Raw genomic sequence first — 9,409 nt, 5'->3', positions numbered from 1 at the left:
TACCCTAGGGATAGTCTCCCTGATAACCCCTCTACCTGCTAGTTGCAAGCTATACATAGAAGGGTGGGCTACTTCCGGTGTATCACACTGGGTGCCCCCATTTAAGGTTTCCTGTGTGGCTACTAGAGACAATGACAGCATATGACAGCATTCTTCTGTATCTGTGCTGTGTGACCACGAGTCAGCATCCAACACAAACCAGCAAACGTTCTCGCGAGAAGAAAATAACGCCGCCAGAGACGCGCATGCGCGCTCACACCTTTGCAATAACAGGAATAGCCAGGGCTTCCCAAGAACAACACTTAACACTTCAGTTCCCAGAAGCCTCTAGTTCTGCTTCCGGCGCAGCTTTACGTCACGCAGGAAATATAAAGGGCTTGCATTGTGTGGGCGGCCTCTTACAGCCTTCATGGCGCTGCTTGCTGGTCATGGCCTGCTGGCGTGCCGTGTACCTGCAGAGCGTGGGCAGCCGCGGGCAGGAGGATGAGGCCTGGAGTCGTGTACGTGCTACGTGTGTCTCCGGGACATAGTGACAGCAGTGGCTTGTGTTGGCGGGTGCAGGCTGGGAGCGGGCGAGGGTTCATCTGACTGCATGTGGTCCGCGGCAGGAGGGGCCAGTACTATGCCGGGCGGACACTGGCTTTGTAACGCCGCCTCCATGCATTGTATGACTTTACTCACTGACCTTTCTCCTTGTAGGAGTGTTAATATGACCTGAGGAATTCTGCTCCTGCGCTGACCTGCAGCTTCGTGCTAACGCGAAGGTACGTGTCACCTCTGTACAACTGGCCGGCTTACTCTATGAAACGTGTGGGCTTGTATCTGATATTGGCAGCTGTAGGGTGGGGCTGGGGCGGCCGGGGCCCTGTAGGGTGGGGCTGGGGCGGCCGGGGCCCTGTAGGGTGGGGCTGGGGCGGCCGGGGCCCTGTAGGGTGGGGCTGGGGCGGCCGGTGCCCTGTAGGGTGGGGCGGCCGGGGCCCTGTAGGGTGGGGCGGCCGGGGCCCTGTAGGGTGGGGGTGGGGCGGCCGGGGCCCTGTAGGGTGGGGCGGCCGGGGCCCTGTAGGGTGGGGCTGGGGCGGCCGGGGCCCTGTAGGGTGGGGCGGCCGGTGCCCTGTAGGGTGGGGCGGCCGGGGCCCTGTAGGGTGGGGCGGCCGGGGCCCTGTAGGGTGGGGCGGCCGGGGCCCTGTAGGGTGGGGCGGCCGGGGCCCTGTAGGCTGGGGCTGGGGCGGCCGGGGCCCTGTAGGCTGGGGCGGCCGGGGCCCTGTAGGGTGGGGCGGCCGGGGCCCTGTAGGGTGGGGCGGCCGGGGCCCTGTAGGGTGGGGGTGGGGCGGCCGGGGCCCTGTAGAGTGGGGCCGGTGCCCTGTAGGGTGGGGCGGCCGGGGCCCTGTAGGGTGGGGCGGCCGGGGCCCTGTAGGGTGGGGCTGGGGCGGCCGGGGCCCTGTAGGGTGGGGCGGCCGGGGCCCTGTAGGGTGGGGCGGCCGGGGCCCTGTAGGGTGGGGCTGGGGCGGCCGGTGCCCTGTAGGGTGGGGCGGCCGGTGCCCTGTAGGGTGGGGCGGCCGGTGCCCTGTAGGGTGGGGCGGCCGGGGCCCTGTAGGGTGGGGCGGCCGGGGCCCTGTAGGGTGGGGCGGCCGGGGCCCTGTAGGGTGGGGCGGCCGGGGCCCTGTAGGGTGGGGGTGGGGCGGCCGGGGCCCTGTAGGGTGGGGCTGGGGCGGCCGGGGCCCTGTAGGGTGGGGCTGGGGCGGCCGGGGCCCTGTAGGGTGGGGCTGGGGCGGCCGGGGCCCTGTAGGGTGGGGCTGGGGCGGCCGGGGCCCTGTAGGGTGGGGCGGCCGGGGCCCTGTAGGGTGGGGGTGGGGCGGCCGGGGCCCTGTAGAGTGGGGCCGGTGCCCTGTAGGGTGGGGCGGCCGGGGCCCTGTGGGGCGGCCGGGGCCCTGTAGGGTGGGGGTGGGGCGGCCGGGGCCCTGTAGGGTGGGGGTGGGGCGGCCGGGGCCCTGTAGAGTGGGGCCGGTGCCCTGTAGGGTGGGGCGGCCGGGGCCCTGTAGGGTGGGGATGGGGCTTTTGCTTCCCAAAATTGTCTCATGGCAGTCTCTATGCCCCCATACATGTACTTGAGATGATTGGAACGGGTGTTTGGCTGACGTTCTATCAAATTTCTTTGGGGGACCTATAGACTAATCTGTCGTGTGGTCCCAGATATCCTCTTTAGGACATTTTTTCCATTTGTGTATGGGTTTTGTTACTTTCACTCCCTTCCCTCTTTACACAGCCCCTAGGCCTGTGCAAAAACTTTGGTGACCTTCCCAATTGAATTGCGTGTCTGTGCTTGCCGATGACTGATGGGGAATGTCATGTTGAGAATGTTCTCTGATCTGCAGGCAGGATGAGCTGGTCGGATTGTTGCAGGAAAGGGTTCAATAATACTTGTAATTTATTGAGTGAATTTCATGGTTTACGTGTTCCTATGTGGTGATTGATAGTCTTCTCTGACTGAATGCAGAAATGGCTGTCAATCACTCTGAACTTGTGCATATGAGACCCAAGGCTTTCAACAAACTAAAGTTCTTAATCTTTAACAATCCTATATTAGGGTCATTACATATCAAGTGATCCAAATAAGAATATTTTTTTACCTGAAGTCTTTAGATTTTTTTTTTTTTTTATGAAGCACAACTTATAATTACAAATTAAGTTTCATTTTTTTTCTTAATTTTTTACAGACTTTAATGTTTTGAAAGCGCGAATTTTGGCCTGGTATGGCTTTACACTTTTTATCATATCTCGTGCTAGAATTAAGATATAGAGGTGGGAGAGGCATCATTTTTCTCAGAACGGTACCGGCTTTCATTTGATATGTCACAAGACAGTTTCTTTATATTTTGTTTTGGGGAAATCGAATTCATTTGTTTTAAAATTATGAAAAAATGCATGTGTTCTTGTTTATACTTTAAGGATTCAACTTCAAATTTTTTTATATTTTTTTAAGCCTTGAATCATCAGATTTTATGTTTGTGAGTTTCTTCCCTTTTCAAATTACAACTTATTGAATTCAACAATTATATGCAAAAAAATAAATACCGAAGTGCCTGAATAAATAACACAACTTGCTCACCTGAATGCATTCAACAAGCCAAAAGAAAAAAGGTGATCATCTCAAGTGTGATTTTCTAAATAGTCTCATCCTAATTACCGTATATAATCGAGTATAGGCCAAGATTTTCAGCCCACTTTCTTGGGCTGAAAGTATCCCTCTTGGATTATACTCTAGTCCTACCCAAGGGTCGGCAGGGGAGGGGGAGCGGGGGCTGTGTAATACTCACCTGCTCCTGGCGTGGTCCCTGCACATCTTTTCCCCGGCGCCGGCAGCTTCTTCCTGTAGTGAGCGGTCACATGGTACCGCTCATTACAGTAATGAATATGGACCCCACTCCCATAGGGGTTGAGCCGCATTTTCATTACTGTAATGGGCGGTACCATGTGACCGCTCACTACAGGAAGAAGGCGCCGGGGAAAAGACGTGCAGTGACTGCGCCAGGAGCAGGTGAGTATAACGTAGTGCGCTATATTCACCTGCTCCACGTTCCACCGTCGGCACCGCTGCATCTTCCACGTCCTATGCAGTGACAGGTCAGAGGGTGTGATGATGCGATTAGTGCAGCAAAAGCATATGGGGCAAATTTCTGTATGGAGCATCTTATAGGGCCATGTGCAGCATTATATGGGGCAAATATCTATGCAGCCATGTGCAGCATTATATGGGGCAAATATCTCTGGAGCATCTTATGGGGCCATAATCCACATTTGTGGAGCATTATACGGGGAAAATGTCTATGGAGCATCTTATGGGGCCATAATCAGCATTGGTGCAGCATTGTATGGGGCAAATGTCTGAATGGAGCATCTTACTAGCCCATTTGAGGAGTTGCCTGGGTGATAAGATTTGGTGTGAATATGGCCTCTGGAGGCCCGAGCTGCCGACCTGTCATCTGCTCTGCAGTCACTGTCTACCCCTGGTCATTCTCAGGTTGAGCCCTAACAAAGCTTTCTCCTATGTCCTCTCCTGCTTCTAAGCTGTAACATAATAAAATAATACAGTAATAACTAAAAATCATGGATTATTTAGTAAATATAGACCCCACACTTTTAGACCACAGGCTGAACATATCTGAAATCAAGATTTTTGAATTGACACTAATAGTTTTATTTTTTAAAATACGATCCCAGCTTGTGTTTTAATACAGATGTGGCTAAGAGGATGGCAGGCACATGTGCAGTTTTGATATTTTTAAATTAAACGTTTTTTTTTTTTCAGAAATGCATTTTAAAGTTTTGCGTTTACATTTGCATGGGTAAAATACCAAAGATACTCTTGTGACATATCTGGTGAAAGCCTGTACAGTTCTGAGTAGACTGGTGTTTATTTTGTTTATCTTTCCTCTAGCCAGAGTTATGGGGAGAAATGTAAAGGCAGGCAACACTGAAATTCACACTTTTTCTGAACTTTGAAAATCAATTTAATAAAAAACCTGGATTTCTTTTTCTTCACATTTTGCATTCTCTGACACACTATTACCAAATAGCAATGTCAAAAGAATTAAAAATATAGAGGTAAAAAATCATTGGTTCACTTTACATGGAATGACCCATTATCCTTCTGCTTGGTTTCTTTTTACCATGCTGACCAGATCTGACTGCATGTGCAACATGACAGGTTTCTTTTAAATGGGATTGTGAGCCTTCGCGGGCAGGGTCCTCTCTCCTACTGTACCAGTTATGACTTGTATTGTTTAAGATTATTGTACTTTTTTTTATTATGTATACCCCTCCTCACTTGTAAAGCGCCATGGAATAAATGGCGCTATAACAATAAATAATAATAATAATAATAATAATAACCTGAGTAAAGCTGGTACATATTTAAGTGTCAGCTTTAGGGTTCATGAGGATGAGCATATAAATCTGATAACACATGGACAGCACACTGACCCATGCTAATCAGTAGGGCTGTTAAGAACTTTTTTTTTCTAACCTTGGAAAAATAATTGCAGCATGCACGGAGTCTGTCACCCATTCAGGGCTATAGGTGTGTGTAAAAAAAAAAAAAAAAAACACCTGGAACATACAATTTTTATGGCTACATTTCTATTATAAACCTTGGAATCTATTTGAAAAGGTACATTTTTTTAATGAAAGGAAAATCAATCCAGCTTCAAGGAACTTATCAAAAATTACATTTGACAAAACACCATGTGCATCCAAAATGCGTTGCTGCTTTCCTGTCCTTGTAAATGGCATATTTGCACTTTTTTACACGCTCCAATAAATTTGATATGTTCCTAGAAGCTGGATTGACTTTTGTTTCATTGGATTTTCATCAGGTCTTGTGGATCTTGTGCTTCTAGAGCCTGGGTGAGCTTTTATATTTTTTTATTTTTTTTTTCTGCTCACATTACTTGATGTAGTTGTATAAAAACAAATCACACATAGATGGCACATGAATAAAAATTGGATTTGTATTCTAGATGAAACTGCTGCTCTCTCATACCCTTGTCTGCAGCCGACCTTACAAGCAGTGTAGCCCCTAGTAGACTGGCGGTAATTTGCAGTGAAGTAGGTGTTGGGTTTACTTCCATGGCCTTTTCTCATGCATGGCGTGTTTGCTTAAGACAATATTTCTTGTTAAAAGTTCCTAGACATTTGTCAATTGCTGCTATAAGAAGGCCTGGCTATGATGACAAACTTGCCCTCACTGAATGTAATGACGATTCACAATCAGTACTCAGCTGAATCTGAGCCAGATCTTTATAGCAGATGGGCTGTTATATCCAGCTCCGCCTGTTCTAGTCTGAAATGGCCAAATTGACTTTTTTTTTTTTCCCAATTTCCAGCAGCAAAAGTCTGAGGAATGGGTTCTTCCAGACAGCAGGTAAGCGTCCTTTGGTGTAAAAGTATGTACTGCAGTGTCTTGATCAAGTAAGGATGTCAAACTTGCCCTCACTGAGAACAATGTTCGCTAATGAGAGCATTACTATACTCGATCTGAGCTTGAGCGAGACGTAATGAAATGTGTTGATGTCAGCAATTTCGTGTTGGGTTGTTTGCTCTTATTCTTCATTGTTTCTAATGTTTGACTTTCTCCACACAGGAGCAGTGGTGTTATGTCAGAAGAGGATTACTACTTGATTATCAGAGCCTTCTACATTAAACTGAGGAATATGGAGTAGTTAATAAAGTGGTTATTTGAACTTTGCGTGTCTTATAATTCTGTTAACTTTTATCCAACTGCCTTGTAGGCCAATTTTTCTTAGCATTTTTCCTCTTTATTGCCCCCTTTGTTAACAATCCATAATGTGAGTACATTAAAATACTTGCTTGCTGTTTTCTGTGCTGGTCCTATCCTCTCCTGCATTACCTGACCACATTGGTGTGCTGGCTGTTTTCTGTATGGACCAGAAGTCACTTTCTCAGTGTAAGGCCGGCGTCACACTCAGCGTAAGACAATACGGTCCGTTTTTTACGGCCGTAATATGGAGAAATGTTCCCAAAAAAGTGATCCGTAGGCAGGGTGTGTCAGCGTATTTTGCGCATGGCATCCTCCGTATGTAATCCGTATGGCATCCGTACTGCGATATTTTCTCGCAGGCTTGCAAAACCGACATCTAATGGATTTATGTGCTCAAATGTTCGCGAAAACATATATACAGTGGAGAGAGGGAGAGGGAGAGACCCGGCTTCGTCCGGGGTAATAACTGCTGTTAGCAAAATAGAATGTGTTAACAAATTTATTCTACACAAAAAAAAACACAAAACAAATAGAAATGTAATTATTAAAAGGCAAAAACTAAGCTAATAGAAGCATTTTACAACATATATTTCAACACCAGAGATATTCCACACAGATTTAACTAAATTGGCCAAGTAATGTGAAGTAATCTTCTACTACTTATTCAAGAGCCTTTTGATAAACGACATTCTTAGTTTTTCCTTCAGGTGCAAAGACAAACAGATTTTTGGCTGTTCCAACTCTTGAACAGGCCACATAAAGTTGACCATGAGAAAAGCATGGAGATTGTAAATCTAAGCTAGCTGAAGAGCCCGGCGTTGCCTGGGCATAGTAAATATCTGTGGTTAGTTATAGCACCTCACTTCTTATTTTCCCATCACGCCTCTCATTTTCCCCCTCACATCTCTCATTTTCCCCCTCACATCTCTCATTTTCCCCCTCACATCTCTCATTTTCCCCCTCACATCTCTCATTTTCCCCCTCACATCTCTCATTTTCCCCCTCACATCTCTCATTTTCCCCCTCACATCTCTCATTTTCCCCCTCACATCTCTCATTTTCCCCCTCACATCTCTCATTTTCCCCCTCACATCTCTCATTTTCCCCCTCACATCTCTCATTTTCCCCCTCACATCTCTCATTTTCCCCCTCACATCTCTCATTTTCCCCCTCACATCTCTCATTTTCCCCCTCACATCTCTCATTTTCCCCCTCACATCTCTCATTTTCACCTCAGTATATACATGTTTGTCATCTCCTGTATATAGTATATACCTGCTGTCATCTCCCCTGTATATAGTATATACCTGTATGTAATCTCCTCCTGTATATAGTATATACCTGCATGTCATCTTCTGCTGTATGTAGTATGTACCTGTATGTCATATCTGTCATCTCCTCCTGCATATAGTATATATCTGTATGTCATCTCCTCCTGTATTAGACCTCGTTCACACGTTATTTGGTCAGTATTTTTACCTCAGTATTTGTAAGCTAAATTGGCAGCCTGATAAATCCCCAGCCAACAGTAAGCCCACCCCCTGGCAGTATGTATTAGCTCACACATACACATAATAGACTGGTCATGTGACTGACAGCTGCCGGATTCCTATATGGTACATTTGTTGCTCTTGTAGTTTTTCAGCTTATTAATCAGATTTTTATTTTTGAAGGATAATACCAGACTTGTGTGTGTTTTAGGGCGAGTTTCGTGTGTCAAGTTGTGTGTGTTGAGTTGCGTGTGGCGACATGCATGTAGCGACTTTTGTGAGATGAGTTTTGTGTGGCGACATGCGTGTAGCAACTTTTTGTGTGTCGAGTTGCATGTGACAGGTTAGTGTAGCAAGTTGTGTGCAGCAAGTTTTGCGCATGGTGAGTTTTGCGCGTGGCGAGTTTTATGTGTGGTGCCTTTTGAGTATGTGCAAGTTTTGTGTGAGGCAACTTTTGCATGTGTTGCAACTTTTGTGCATGTGGCAATTTTTTCGCGTGTGCAAGTTTTGCATGTGGCGAGTTTTCCATGAGGTGAGTTTTGCACATGTGGTGAGTTTTGCATGTGGAGAGTTTTGCGCGTGGCGAGTTTTGAGCGGCGACTTTTGTGTTTCGACTTTTATGTGGCGAGGTTGGTGTATGTGTGGTGAAATGTGCGCTGAGGGTGGTATGTGTTTGAGCATGTGGTAGTATGTGGCGCATTTTGTGTGTTCATATCCCCGTGGTGGTGTGGTGATTATCCCATGTCGGGGCACCACCTTAGCAACTGTACAGTATATACTCTTTGGCGCCATCGCTCTCATTCTTTAAGTCCCCCTTGTTCACATCTGGCAGCTGTTAATTTGCCTCCAACACTTTTCCTTTCACTTTTTCCCCATTATGTAGATAGGGGCAAAATTGTTTGGTGAATTGGAAAGCGCGGGGTTAAAATTTCACCTCACAACATAGCCTATGACGTTCTCGGGGTCCAGACGCGTGACTGCAAAATTTTGTGGCTGTAGCTGCGACGGTTCTTTAAAGAACTTATTGTTCGAAACATGTAGCATGCTGCCACTTCTCCTGTGAACCATGTTTTTGGATCTTGGATTTTATCTTCAATAAATTTTGATATTTTTGGAAGCTGGATTTTCTCCTCTATTTGTTCCATATATATATTCTGTATTTATATTTAATTCAGCGCGATATATGTTAAAAGCCGGTAATTCAATTGCCGGCTTCTCATTTCTCCTTCCCAAACCAGACATGATATGAGACATGGTTTACATACAGTAAACCATCTCATATCCCCCTTTTTTTTGCATATTCCACACTACTAATGTTAGTAGTGTGTATGTGCAAAATTTGGGCGCTGTAGCTTCTAAAATAAAGGGTTAAATGGCGGAAAAAATTGGCGTGGGCTCCCGCGCAATTTTCTCCGCCAGAGCGGTAAAGCCAGTGACTGAGGGCAGATATTAATAGCCAGGAGAGGGTCCATGGTTATTGGCCCCCCGTGGCTAAAAACATCTGCCACCAGCCACCCCAGAAAAGACACATCTGGAAGATGCGCCTATTCTGGCACTTGGCCTCTCTTCCCATTCTCGTGTAGCGGTGGGATATGGGGTAATGAAGGGTTAATGCCACCTTGCTATTGTAAGGTGACATTAA

General features: G+C 47.1%; 1 long non-coding RNA gene and 1 other non-coding gene across 2 annotated transcripts; both read left to right on the top strand.

Annotated features, from left to right (window-relative positions):
• The first annotated feature begins 351 nt into the window (after positions 1-351).
• LOC143815941 (uncharacterized) lies at positions 352-6,239 on the top strand. Its single transcript, XR_013223853.1, has 4 exons — positions 352-500; positions 700-764; positions 5,883-5,920; positions 6,140-6,239. It is a non-coding gene; the product is annotated as an uncharacterized LOC143815941 (long non-coding RNA).
• Positions 5,964-6,043, top strand: LOC143764103 (small nucleolar RNA SNORD103/SNORD85). Its single transcript, XR_013213063.1, has one exon. It is a non-coding gene; the product is annotated as a small nucleolar RNA SNORD103/SNORD85 (small nucleolar RNA).
• Positions 6,240-9,409: the final 3,170 nt, after the last annotated feature.

This window comes from Ranitomeya variabilis, chromosome 3 (assembly GCF_051348905.1).
Source record: "Ranitomeya variabilis isolate aRanVar5 chromosome 3, aRanVar5.hap1, whole genome shotgun sequence".
In the NCBI taxonomy this organism is placed as follows: domain Eukaryota; kingdom Metazoa; phylum Chordata; class Amphibia; order Anura; family Dendrobatidae; genus Ranitomeya; species Ranitomeya variabilis.
The sequence above is the reverse complement of the archived record's forward strand: the minus strand, read 5'-3'. Positions and strand labels throughout refer to the sequence as shown.